Here is a 15,344-nt window from a genome sequence, read left to right on the forward strand (position 1 = left end):
CTCTCTCTCTCTCTCCATTTCTCCCTTTATAGGAGAATTATGCCAATAAGGAGTGCTCAGGATATCCTAGATTGTCGCCACTATCCGACGCCCGGATAATCTTCCTCTCCGCTTGCACCCTCGTTGATTTTTTTACCCCTCCCACCCCTTCCTTTCTCCTCACGTCACTTACTCTTCTATATATGTATCTTCCACGTCCTTCTCCGTGCCTTGCTCTCCCGGCGGACAAAGATCCCAACGCCATCGCGAACCCTTCGTCCCTGGACTTTCGTATACACTAGTGCATATGCACACGCCCATCCCTTCGCGAAACCTTCCCCATTTCTCGTTCGGAAAAGGGAGATGGGTGGGAGGGAGAGACATGGAGAATCATTTTATCCCAGAATGGTCGTTGAAAAGACGAACGGTTGTGGGTGACGTCGTAGCCAGGATTTCATCTCAGAGGGGGTGGATGGTGTCCGTAGTGGTCGGAAGGGTAGGGATGTGAGGATGGATGCAATCTTCTGTTACGCTCCGGGTGCATTTTTATGGCGGTTTAGGTGAAGAACGGGCTTGTGAATGATCCCCACCCTGTCCCCCTCTGGTTACCTGCCCTGGTTTCAGTATTGCGGATTGACATATTTAAGCTCCTCTCCATCCTTTTAAACGATTGTTGTGGATTTACCAGTTTAAATATGTTGTGCATTGATCCCTGATCTCATTGCGTCGCCTTCTCAGTATATTAGTATTAATAGTTAATAATAATAGTTAATAATAAAAAAGTTAATAATAATAGTTAATTAGTAATAATTAGTACTTCTTAGTATATTAGTATAAGTATATTAAACTTTGCCGTGTATGCCATTCGTTTAAATGAATTTTTTTCTTTCTTCCTGTCAAGATGGAAAATGATCTCGGAGACATCTGGAGTACGGTTGTTCAAAATTGTAAAAATCCGCTTAATTAATTGACAAAACGTAATAACTATCAAAAATCATCATCAAAATCTGTTCTTCGGTCCTTGGGTTTTCCCCTTCGAGTACAGAATGTGAAGTTATTATCAAAGGTTAATGGTCAAAGGTCAAAGTCCGTCAAAGACTTTTTGCCCCACAATTTACTAAGGAAATTAATTTATCACACAACTAGTCCCGTGCATAGCACTACGCGTAAAATGCCAACTTCTGGAGAGAGAAAATTGATGCAATGGTAACCAATTTTGTTGAAGAAGGGATTTCATTTTAAGTACACACAGAACAATGAATAAATGACCCAAGTATTTTATAAATTTAAGTGCAAGAGGGAATTGACATGTTGTTTTTCAATAAGTTAGGTTCCGAACAGGAAAACATTGTAATTCTCTTTTTTCATATAGTGATAAATGGAAGAGACGAAATTTATCTGATTTGTGTGTATAACGGGGTATGCAATACTTATCGTCAAACTATGCTTGAGATTTGGGAGGGAAAAATATCAATGCAATAGTTTTGATGAGAATGTATATGTTTATACCTAAATTATTAACATCGAGTATTTCATCTCCAATGTCGTCATTTAAATGGTAATTACCCAGGTTTTTAATGCGTTAAAGTCATAAACACCGTTGTAATAATGAAACTTAGGTGACTGTAAATGTAGGGTTAATCACGTGAGATCATCCCTCCAGTCGCCATCAATAAGACATCTGGACTATTGTTCTTGACGCGGCGACGAGTGATTAATTGACTGAACGCGACGAACTGGGGGAAGGGTCTGGACCTAAAGCAGGTGTCCTGATATCATTTAACTGTGTATAAGGGGCCGTAGAAGGGGGAGTGGGGAGAATCTAATTCATACCACTCTGACCCGGGGAAGCATGAATGCCTTTGATTTGCGGTTGAAGGGACGGCAGGTGTTGGAGTCAGGAACCCCAATGAATCTGAGCGGTACACTGTACACAATGACCCCTTCCCTACATTTGACAGCCACGGATGACGAAACAAATGAAAAACACTATTAATTGTTGGGCATACGCCATAAATGCTATTATTTTTTCACTAATGACGGTGTTATTTTTATTCCCGTGTTGCCAGATTGCTAGAGATCGTTTCATCAGTCTCCCACCGTTGTTCGAAATATTTAAAATATATGAGACAAACTTCACTAAAGTTAGGTATCGACTCTATTTTTGAACTTCAGTTTTAGAAGTAGTTGAATTAGTAAATTAGTAGTAGACTTTAGTAGTAGAATTAGTAAATTACTTTAAAAAAATACACTGATGGCAGCATAAAACCTATTCAAATTAATCTAAACTTTGGCGCACATTACATAAGATACATTATTCGTCACGTCCATCATTTGATGTGATGATTGGAGCAGACTTTTCAATATCTTTTTTTATAATTTTACTAAGATGTAAATCATGCAGGTACTGAAGGTACAATTTGGTATTTGCCTAAAAAATGTAAATCGCAAGCCCGCAGAATTTTTATTTGCTCATAAAATTCCTCTCCATTCTTACAAAATGTATTATTGTTACTATTTGAATAAAAAATATAGTCATATGGTGTATCAAAGTAATATTCTACCTGAATTATAATATATATATTTTTTAAATGAAGGTTGTTTGGTAAAATACCTCTACTATTATGGGGCTGGAAAGTGCTATATAATTGAGGGTAGATAATTTTTAAATTAAAAACGGTAAATGTGGAATATATGAAAGGATCTCAGATCTTAGATCTCCACAAATTTTATGAAAGATTTATGTACTCCGAGAGTCAGAAAAGTAATTTCTGTTCCAATATGAGGGAATAAATCCAAAATTGTCACAGCCATACATGAGGAATGGCTACGAAGAACAGTATTATGGGCATAAAACACGTCTTTAATTGCGAATGCTCGATTGCGACTTAATTGTGAAGTATTTGATTAGCGTTCCTTTTACTTACTTCTCAAAGTAAATGAGAAGTAAATAAGTCATCCGAGTAGTAATATTCCACTTGTCTTCATCATCATCAGTATTGTAATCATGATTTTGGTTTACTTCAGCCCATCATTCTTTTATATTATTCTCTACTCGTATTATAAAATTTTATCGGCTGGAAGGCGTGTGATTATCACTGGTAATGTTCTCCATTAACTAGAAAATACAATGTAATTAACGATTGTTCCACAGTTCTAACCTATTTGGTAATACCAGTATTCAACGGAATAATGAATAATTTGGAACCTGATCCCGGTCATCACCGCTCAAAAAAAATGATAGTTCTTATAAGTTTTTTTATAGAATTTATCAGAGTATAAATTAATAAATTTTATAAATATATAATTAGTTTAATATAATAAATAAATATTATTTAATGAGTTATATAAGATAGCAAAGAATAAAGTAATTTTAACCATCGTGCTTACGGTGAATACCATTAAAGACCATTTTATTGACGTGTTTGAATACATATCTGAGATCTGTCAGTAGGATATTTTTAAAACATCTCATTCATCAAGTTTTTCAAATCTGTAGAGGAAATCAGGACCATTAAAGCCTGAAGCATATGCAACAAACTTGGATTTCATAAAGCCTCTGCTCATAGCACGTTTTACCTTATTTTATTGATTAGATTTATTCCACGTGATAGCCAAACAAGTACATACGTCGTTTTCGAGCATTTGGAACGGAGCGTTTGGCCATTGACTAAGTTATATGGCAGTTGCAACTTGGGTATAGGACTTCGGTTCACGCTGACAGTGGAGTTTCTTTTCTTAAACTGGGGGTCAGAGGAGATTTGTTGGCTATTACAGAGAGCCGTGGTGATATTTGTCCTGCCGCAAAACTGCTTTCAAAATGAAGTAAATGGAGAGAGGGCACCCTGCAGAGAAGTATAAATGGCCTTGCGGGCTTGAAGCCCTTGACGGCAAAATAATATTCCATTTTCGGCGGTCTTATTTATAAAACCTAAACACGAGGCATTTAAATGAAATATCTCGAGGGTGTTTCCACACGATAAATTCCCAGGGCGGCCGCTGGGGCGCTGGAGTTGAAGGGCCCTCCCGAGAAACGGCGAACGAGGGAAAAAGATTCCCCGGAGGGTCAGCGGGTTGGAAGGGAAAGGGATTATGGATGTACTCGGAGGGAGGTGAGAAGGAAGGGCGAAAGGGATTCACGCAATGTCGCCTCCCGCCGCCGCATCCTTGGGTCTTTGCGCTGAGGTTTAACCCTGGTGATATTCAGGAGCCGATCCGCTCCAAGTACTTAATAATTTTCCCGTCTTCATACTGAGGATTCCCAAGGCATGAATCGTGTAAGAATGACGAATCAGACAGATGGAATTTATATTAGTGAATTGCGTTATATATTTGAATTTCTGTGTGAAAGGATAGTGTTTCATTTGGCGTTACCTCAGTTTTCACAATAAAAATAATGCCAATATAATTATGTAAAAACAAATTAGTATTTATAAATTAACAGAATCTCATGAAAAAAATGGTCACTTTTCCTCAAGCTTATTAGTGACTTGCTACGCGTTTCAGTTCACAGAACCATCATCCGGTACAAGACAAGTCAGTCTTGTACCTGATGATGATTTTGAGAACCAAAAGCGTAGTACGTTACTAATATACTTCAGAAAAAGTGCAAATTTGTTTATTTATAATGATAAACTTCCTCTACATATCGCGTGAATCTGTTGAATCTAACAAAATCTTATTAAATAGTTCAGAATTTGAAATGTGGTTACTGTGGTCCTTTATATTATTTTTAGTTATGTATCCACGAAACGAGAATCCCTTTGTGTGGAGTCACTTTCACTTTTTCTTTCTTGCGTTTCCTGCGTCTTGAATAAATGCTCTAACCACAGCATCACCTCACACGACGTGAGGCCTCTTTTATAATTGCTGGTAATAGAGGAAACGCACGATGATGGCTTATCGAGATACGCACAAATATGATTTTCATTTAAATTTTCAATAATTAAGACGCTATTCTATAATATTATAAGAAAGTATACTCCAGCATGGATAACAAACGAATCTGCACTAGGGTAAGTGAGTATTGCTGCAGACACATTGTGGGTAGGGACTTACCTTCACATCCTTGATACGCTGCGGCATGTGACTCTTAAATTGTGTCGAATACAGAGTGATCTTTTCCTCACATTGCGGGTGTTCAAACTGCCCGACCCCACCGCAATAAACCAATATCATGCACCGATATAAAACTCGAGGATGTCAACGGCGAGACGGATGACACATGACAAGGGAGTTGATGCGAGCATGTGTTGGTGGAGAATGAGGGGCGCGAGCGCAGTTTATGAAAGTATTGGGGAGGGCGGTGAGAATGTCAGAGGGAGAACGGGGAGGTGATCGCTCTTGATGGCTGCCACCATCAGTCACCTCCCAGCGAAAGACTCCTCCTCCTATTCTCATTTTCCACCGCCTCCCACGAGATAAAACAAAAATGATAAATTCATCGAGAGCCGATCTACCAATTCCACCAAGGTGTGGTGAAAAAAAATTCGGTCACTGACGAGCCTCACGGCATCATACATTCACGTGATTGATTAGGTTCAGATGCTTCAGGTAAAGTACGATCAGCGAATCAAATGGGGGCCATTCTAAAAATCCAGAAAATCTTCATCTTCTGTTTTCTTCCGCTATTTTGTTGTTTATGTGAGTAATTTAACTACCTCGAAGGAATTTTGTTGCATATAGGTGCTGAGTATGAATGTGAGGAAAATTTCATAATGAAAACGTTGGAATTAATTTTCTTGCGAGCTGTTATGCAGTGAATGACTCATTCACCTGCATAAATGGCTCATGTAATGTTCAGTGCGAAGATATGTTCTTCACGATGGGATTGTTTGCAGCGCAACACCCTTTTACTTCTTTTGTTTTTTGTTTCTGCTTATTTAGTCGTGGTCTATCTTTGTTTTCTGCTGATGTATCCTGGTTGCTACTATATATACACACGTCGGATAAGTTAATCGTGTTGACAGATGCCTCCATTCATGGAAGCGATATTAGCTTCGAAGTATACCTCTCTTAGATCCTCAAGCTCTCCAACTGTTTCACGCGCCCATTTTTCACCTAATCTTGAAAACATTGCGATGCACCCATCAGCATATATTTAACGATACGAACAGAGATATTAACAATATTAACGTATATAATATCGTCCGAAATGCTGCATTCGGCTCAAATTAAAAAAAAATAATGCTTGCATGCTTTACTGTTCACATATGAGAACCTATTTTCTTATTTCAGTACATGACGCATACGTTTCCTGAAAATATTAACTATTATTTTCTACACAATAGTTTTCTTATTTTTTTAGCTAAACTAGCGCACTTTATGGATGTTCCATAACTTATATTTTCCATAACTTATATTTTTTTGTCCTGTCAGTCCTTACTAAATAGGTGTATTGCTTATTCTCTCCGCATTCTCCGAGAAACCTTCTTGATATACCTACATATATTGCATATACTTGAATTAATGTATTTCATCTCGTGTTTATATATATTTATGGATATATTTATATACATATATATATATACATATATATATATATATATATATATATATATATATATATGTATTATATATATAAACACAGATGTAGATTTTTAGACTATAGAGACACCAAGAAAGGACACTCTTCCTGGGAAACCATAACCGGCACAGGGAAAGGAACTGGCCCCCCTGTCCTGATGTGTAAATTTCACACGTCGTATAGGGCTTAGTACTGGGTGAACTCTACCATCACCTACTAAACCGACCTTCAGGTTGATTACTGTGTTTATGGTTTACTGTATTTTTGTATATATATATATATATGTGTATATATATATATATATATATATATATATATATTCATTCTTGTCATCCTCCAAGTGAAATGACTTATAAGTACTTGTTCCTCAAAATATATCGTTTGTTTTAACTCTTCTAAATGTCATTCTAAATAATTTACTTTTTCTGTAGAACTTTGCGTTTAGTTGACACTTAAACTTTGGTTTTATCGTTCTTATTGAGAATTATGTTCCAACTGCCTTTAATTTTTATAGTAAATTTGAGTTGTATTGCTGCAGCGGAAGCGGAAAACTATTTTTATTTATGTATGACATGCATTTACCATTTCAAATTAATTTGTTTTAGCTTCATGGACTTCGAGTTCAAGCTTTTAGACTCACCACAGCCAAAACTGAATGATTCTTTCCCTGTAATTATTCATAGTATAGGGTAGTCGTATCCCTAATCGCTTCTGAATATTTCCAAGTATGTGGTTTCCTTATTTTATGCATTCATTTCAGGGAGATTTGACGTAATGTGGCCCTATTTTTGGATATTTTGGAGATTGTATCGACCTTTCCCGTTCCCTGCGCGATACTTGGAACAAAATTGCAGGAAGAAACGCATATATATATATCGGGGAGAGCCCGTAGAACGATTAAGAAGCGATAGAATTTCCTTTTGGCTTGTCTAGACTTCATGGAGGTTTCCGTGACTTCCTGAGTAAATTCCAAAAGAATGACTCTTCAACGATCCGTAGCCAAGCTAACCAATGCGAGATTAAAGTCAAAAGTGGTTCAGTCCCATCGGAGTGATGACCTAGATATCTCAAAAATAATGACACTCGATTCACAGGGTTAAAAAAAAAACGCGTTTATCTGGTTAGCCCATATTTTGAAACCAACTATTTCGTTATTTGCTGAGTTGTGAAACTGCATCCTCGTGTATCCCCATTTTTCAACACTCTCCAACTTAACTCTACTTGAAGTACTTCTACTTGCCACGACTTATTTAGTTAAATAAATAATTAGAAACTTTCTGATTAATGGCCTATTGAAATACTAAATACCTCCAATTGTCGCCAAGCGTGTGCACTAACGCATAGCAATAGTGCATTCTCCGGAGGCATAGTGCTAATGGTTGACGCTCTTTAAGAATTTTAAACTACCTTCGAATACTGTATATCGTCCATTAGCTTCAGTTTCTGTGTGCCTGTATGATCGGCATCACACTTAAAAAATCAATTAATCAATGCGTTTAAATACTTTTGAGACCTGCTTAAAAATATGCCTATTTCCAGCCTTTGGTAGCACTTTTTTCGTTTTAAAATAATCCAGTGATCTCATATTTTCCTCCTTTATCAAGGACTAGCTATGCATTCGAATTCAGTTCACTGGTATTTCCAAGAATTGTATTTTTATTATTCCTTGCCTCTAAGTATTATATTGTCGAAATTAGGTAGGCTGCGTTTGGTACTAGAGTCAACTGTGTATTGAATATGTAGTTAAACATGTCATTAGATGTAATCTTCGACTAGTACGATGTATATTACGTTGGCTAACTATGAGCCTTTAACTGTAGGTAATACTTGTACTTGTATCTATCTACATGTCTGTGTTGTAAGTGAGCATTAAGGACAATTTTATATTGTATTTTTTTGGGTCGCGGCAGTCCAGGGGTTAGAGCGTTGGGCTGCTGACCAATGCCAGTTCCCAATTCAGGGGAAAGCTATTTTCATATTTCTTCACGGAAATTATTTTCCCTGCTTTATAATACTAATTTACATATTATCACTTTGATTAAATTCACTTTAATGAAACCATTTTATTTCTACCTAATGTCTTTCAAGTTTTACCACTAGGACAATCGTATTATTTCTATGAGAGACGTATCTAGGATTCATTTAAATCACACAATTTTATAGCTATGTTATTTGGCAAGATTGTGAGTGAAGTTTGGGACTTTCAAGATAGTGGTTAAGAAAAAAACCGAATTGGCAGAAAACGACGTAGTTTTAAATGCTGTAAGGGAAGAGAGGAAGTTTCTGGCCGGAATTCAAAGACGGCAGAACAATTGGGTGAAGAAGATATTGAGAAGTTATGATATTCAAAAGGCTGTAATAGAAGGGAGAAGGATAGGCAAGCAAAGATGAGGAAAGAAGAGAATTTTTGGAACTCATAAATGTTGGATCAAAATATGAAGACTTCAAGAAAAAATATTTTTTTAGGGAGAAGAGCAGTTAATAATTGTGGAAGCTTGGCATCATCGCCTTTACCTTTCTTCCCTCTTATGTCATAAATGACGACAGATTATCGTCTGTCATTTCGAGGTTAAAATGGTAGGCAGAGTGTGAATATTGTATTCAATCTGCATCTTCGAAGTTCCTGTGCATATTTTTTACCTCATAATCTGATAACCTCCTTTACCTTTTCCTTAATCTTCGTACCTGCCTTATTTCGCTTCTTCTGTTCTCCCCCTTACCGTTAGATGAATTTTCTATGTTTCCTTCACCTTAGGCCTACCGTATTTTGTATCAGGACTATATCAGTTCAAAAATATACGATTAAAAAAACATTAATGATTATTAATGCAAAAGAACGTGGCTAACTACTGCTTTCGCGTTTAAAATGTGATGCCTCTGATAAATTTGAGTGATTAAACACAAGGGCGTTAAAAATAAACCGACAATTGAATTCATATGTTTGTATGAGTGAATTGAAATGCAGTAATAATTTATATAAACCTTTAGTTATTTAATTTATTTTTTATATTTTACTCTGGTAAAATGGTACCTACATTTATGCAATTAACAATCCGCATATTTATTCCAATATTTGAAAAGACCTTGTGTGCATAAAATATATCTATAAAAGGAAATCTATCGTCTTTCTATGTCTAATTAATATATTTGAAATATGCTGTGGTCGCTAAAATCTGCAAATTTCTCTCATAACATCATTTTCTAGGCTCCGGAAAAGAATTTCCCGTCTTTTAGTTATTCTCTTTATATCCGAGGTATGGAGGACGTTTCCCTATATATTAGAGTGATATGTTCTTTTCTTTATCCAAGTATCTTTATTCATTTACTTCACATTCACTATATTCCATTTACTTGTTTCGTGAACTTACGGCTTTGGTTTATTCGATGGTTTATGCCCTATTAACAACTCGGCTGTATAATAACGATGTAGCCCGGATATTTGAATTCCTTAGATATTTTGACAATGTTCGCTCTAATGATCAAATCTTCTCCTATAGTCATTACAGCTCAATGTTATTTGTACAAACTTACCTCTACATCCTGGTTACTGGTGACGAGATGGGTTTTTGAGTAGGACCCATGTATAACTCCTTTGAATACCATTTTCGACCACTGCATAATGTCAAAGAGGCCATGATGAGATGCCTGGACGAGGGTCCTGTTGATGCCTTACAGGAAGCATACCACAACTAGTGGAGGCACTAGAATTGGTGTGTCGAAACATAAGGGTGCTCTTATGAAGAATTTCAGCAATTTGCACTTTGATTTGCAATAATGTTTCCCCAGATTTATTCTACTGATTTTTGGGACAGACCTTGTATTTCACGATGATAATTATTATTCAGCACAGGAGTGCGGGAAATGTTACTTAAGTAATGAATTAATATACATAGAGTCCAGTTTCTCGTAATAAATTTTTTATGCTTTCATGAGTAACACAATTGTGTTGCTATATTTATTTTCGCTTAAATTCCTTGTGCAGTGAGAATTACTGCTATTTGTTTGCACTAACATTACATTTTATGCGTCCATCATAAAGTTCATAATTAATAAAAAATATTTGAAGTAGTCCAGACTTGTAATAATGTAGTAGAAAACTGATTTTTTCATATTAACGCCGTCGAGTATCGCTCTCAATGAATTTCTCTATTTCGACCGCATTCAGTAAAAAAGTATCAGTAAATACAGCAAGATTCATCCTGCACCCAGCAAGATCCACGGTTTTGTCCATTTCTTTACACTCTGTGGTAGAAACTCTTAGCACCTTCTTTTCACACTTATTATTCTACACCTATGAGAGAAATACATATATTATTGAGTGTGATTCTATTATTTTATTTCATGTTATTCCTCATTCTCTCCTCACTTATGTTCCCTGGCTTTACGTTCTTTTCAAGGAGAAGATGGAACCATTGGTTTTCTACTCCTGAGTATACGTCATTGGCAAGGAAGAGTGCGGTGGACCCCCTGCGTTATGACACGACGCCTCAGAACGTTTTCCAGATCCATGGCAACGTGCCGTTCCTTCGTCCAACAGTGTCATGGAGGGAACAGTTGTAGAGTGGTAAGTTCACCTTCGTCAGTGCATGCCCTATTCACCTTTAACGGCAAATTCACCGATTCGAAGTTACCACTTGAAAGTACTTTAACTCCAGCATGTTGATATAAGCTGATTTAAACTTACGAAGAAAACCGCCGCCTCTACACCATTTCCATTATATCATTATCCATTCGGGTGCTAATTGAGCAATAGTGGGATGTTTCTTGGGACGTTACTTAAAAGATGGCGTGGGTCTAAGACGGTTTACCCACGATTAACCTCAATGGATATTTGAGGTTAATGCAAATCTGTTTCAGTTCGAAAGCCGCGTTTCTGAGCCACGTCCGCCCACGCGAACGTAATATCCATGGCTGCGAAGGGGAACAAGCGGGCTTCTTGCTTGCTCCTCTGGGAGGTGGCCTCAAAGAGCCCTGCCTCCTCCCCTCCTCGGGCCCTCGGGATCGGAAACGTCTTGCCAAGCCAAGCGTGCCATTGCTGCACGGATCCGTGGTCCTCTTTTAAAATATCGAGTTCTGTCGTTGCAAAGGGTGCGACCCCTCCTCAGCCCATTGCGAGCAATTAGCCCTGCCCTCTCTCTCTCTCCTGACGGATTAATCGCGGTTGGTGCCTAATGGCGGCTCGTACACCCCGCCCTGCATCACGCCAGAAAGCACCCGTGACAATGAGGGAGAGGAGAAGACGCCATTGATAATTGATGATGGGGCGGGAGCGAGGTGCGACATTCTGCTTCAGTCAGAAGTGGAAGTCATATCTAGCAGCTTGGTGAGTCATTGCTCGCGCGCAGAGCGTAGTATTTTTAAAACCAGGGTTTCTGCTATTATAGAGGAGTTCTTCAAACTAGGCATGTATAACAGTGAGAGATTAGCCAATTAAAACGATTGTATACTCCATAGAGATGTAAAATCTTACGTGATACATCAATGGTTTCTTTAAAATTCAATCATCGAGGGTGGCAACGGAATAACTCCAATGGTTCATGTAATGACGTAACATAATATTTTATTTTTAAAACGTGAACAAAATTTCATTGCCCTCATCATAGATCGTGGAGGTTAGCAGCAATGTTGACTTGTGACTGCGTATGGAGTGTTTTTCGGCTTACTCTCGAGTTTTGATTGGATATTCCGCCGCCTTGCAACATTCAACCTACCAATCGGGTCCTCAGCAAACGTTGTTCTTGAATGCTCTCATTTATTTATTTATTTTAATATTTTAGGCAAGAGCGGAATATATAAATGTACGAAAAATGTGATCCATTAGATTTGCCTAAGTTTTCCGTCGTCATGTTATTACTCATAGAATTTTTCTCATGACCATGCGATTGATTGTTTAGTCAAATTATTTTTCCTTATCTTGAAAGCTAAAACATTGATTGATAGGTATCTCATACGTGCATGACCGATACTTGGCATTCTTGGTACTAGCTTTGCGCATACTGGGTCGGCATACTAATAATGCAAGCCCCGCATTGCATTGAAAAACGGGATTACGGTGATAAATTGAGACAAAATGACTGTCAAAACGCCTGGCATTAGGAATTGTTTTTCACACCTGATTCGTGACAATACTATTACATAAATTAAGAATAACCATTAAAGCGAGCATTAAATGAAATATAAACTAGCCATCACCATCATATCACAAATTTCCTTCGAGCTGGTGACCAAACAACCCCTGAAATGCTCCTCTGTAGGACTTATGAATATAATTAATAGAAGTAGGTCACCGTAATCGAACATAAAAAGTTGCATAGGCACTTATTTTCATGCAGCATGTAATTACGTTGGCCCCTTTGACGCCAATAATGATAGTTCTTAAAAGTGAAATTCGTAATCAATCGTATTTCAGGGCATATATATTTAAAACATTAGTATTTATGCAATCTATTTTATTATAAAAGGCAATACAATATACTTCGTTTTTATTTCAGTTCTATTCTTGTCTCGTTGAAAACCATTACTTTAAAAAACCAGTTTATCTTTGCGCAAGATTTAACGCTTCCGTTTCATATTGTATTCTGAATCGTCAAGAGTCACAAGGTCGAGTACTTGTCAAGTGAAAAAACTTACACAAAAATTTCCGAATATTATGTAAAAAACTTCTTTTAAGTATTCGATTGAAACAAATACATTCTTTGGCGCTTAATATGATGTTACTTGATGTAATCAATTGTATTTTGAGGCCATGCAGTCACTCACTCATTTTACATGCATTCTCTTTCATGTATGATATCACTTGACTTAGTGTAAGAGCATCGTGGAATTCCAGATAAAAGGATCCCGTTTAGTTTTGGCATTTTTCCCGCGAAATTGTTTACTGAGGTCAATTTTCTAAAATGTTTGGACAAACAACTGTCAATTCCATTAACTCGCACTACGTGCAACCAGATTACTTTTCTTTCCTTATGTATTGTAAATAATTTAGGTTGAAAAAAGTAGGGTAATATCATATTTATATATTAATATATGAAATTCAATAAAAATAATTTTTTATCACCCGACGGAGGAGAAGACAGGAAAACGTAAAAATTATAAGCACGGGTCATGAAATGAATGAATCAATTTGCACGTCGTCCAAGTTTAGCAACACAGTGAAAAGCCGACATCCCGTGGCCAGAAAAAGGCGAGACTTGCACTGGATGGGTTGAGACAAAGAGGCATTCACGAGGAGAGAGAGGAAGATTTGCACGAGTGTTTCGCATGAGGGAGAAAAGTGCGCGGAAATTGAGTTAAGTGGGTGGGAAGCGGGCGAAGCGGTGTGATCGAGTGCCTGGACCATGGGGTGCCCCTTAAGACCCCAAGTGTCCCCCACAAAATTTCAATCGCTCAAACCCAACCCCACTTTCAAACTCGACAACAAGCCGCCGTCATCCTCTCTCATTGAAACGCAGGGTCGTTTGCGGTCGGCGACGACTTGGATAATGACCCCGATTTCGTAGGTACGTCTGTGGCCTTTTGCCTTTGAAGGGCGAAAAAAAATGAATAAATAAATGCTCTAGTCGATCGACGGGTGTAAAGGGGTGCCGGTATTCTCGAGGGCGTGTGCGTTGGGGAACTATTTGGCCCCCCAATTGTTTCCCCTTGAGTGGTCTATTGGGCCTGGCTTAGGGTTTTCAATTGAGGGATTCGAGTGGAAAATTGCTCCCCTTCACCCTTCTCACCCATTCCACCATTGATCGAAAACTTCAAACTGATATTGCACACGTCACTGATTCTTCCTATTAACTGATATTAAAGTGAGTGAGATGTAAAAAGGATACTCTAGTTCATCCACTCCGACGTGACGGTCCAACTTTTTCTTCTGACTTCTCGGTTGCTCTAACTCGGCAAACGGATGAGTAGCAATGCGTACACGAAGGACTCTAGAGGAACAAGATTAAAGAGTCACTTGCCATCAAAATATGCTGAGAGTAAGGCACAAAATGATATAAGTGATATTCTTTCAGAGTAGTATACATATTTTCTGGGTAAGTAAGGCGAAACCATAAACAATCTAAGAGAGTTCAGTAAATGTTATTTAGAAGAACCAGCAGGAGGCTAAGTTCCGAAGTATGATAGGAGAGAGGTGATGAAAGTGTTGAAGAAAAATGTTATCTTTCACTCGTTTTGCCTCATTTTGAATATGCTGCTAGTATGCTCGTAAATGGGATCCTCATGAAGTTGGATTCACCGCCGAATCGAATCGCGAGCAGTGTAAAAGAGCTGGATTTGTGAAACGCTGTCATAATAAACTGAGCAACTTATCAAAGTTATAAGAAGTTCAAGGTTGGGAATCAATCACGGAGTGAAGGCTAAATTACATATTTGATTTCTACCATACATTGTAACAATGTCCTTAGCAATAATGTTTAAAATGTGTTATTTCCCCATCACCCTACGTGAAAGGAGATCATGGAAATACAATTAGAGAGACAAATTGTAGAATGGATAGATTTAAGATGCCATTTTTCCCACGAACGATAAGGAATCAGACTAACGTTGTCGGACCGCGCTAGGAGTGAAAAGTATTTTGGGTCAAGAGTAATGTGGTTGCACAATTGCCCCACATCCTTGGCATGGATTTCAGGGTACTATGCTAGTAAAAATAATTAAAAAATTCCAAATTTGACAGTAATTTTTTATAAACATAATGGGCGTGTTTAGTTGTAATCCCTGAAAAGTTTGTAAAATTTGGAATGCCTTGATTTTTATACTCTTAGGTCTATCAACTGTATGATAATATTTCGTCAAAACTATTCCTTTTCGCATGATGTTTAATTGTCTCTAACTCCTTATTAAA

The sequence above is a fragment of the Hetaerina americana genome, unplaced genomic scaffold, assembly GCF_022747635.1.
Source record: "Hetaerina americana unplaced genomic scaffold, ioHetAmer1.1.p SCAF_4, whole genome shotgun sequence".
Lineage (NCBI taxonomy): Eukaryota > Metazoa > Arthropoda > Insecta > Odonata > Calopterygidae > Hetaerina > Hetaerina americana.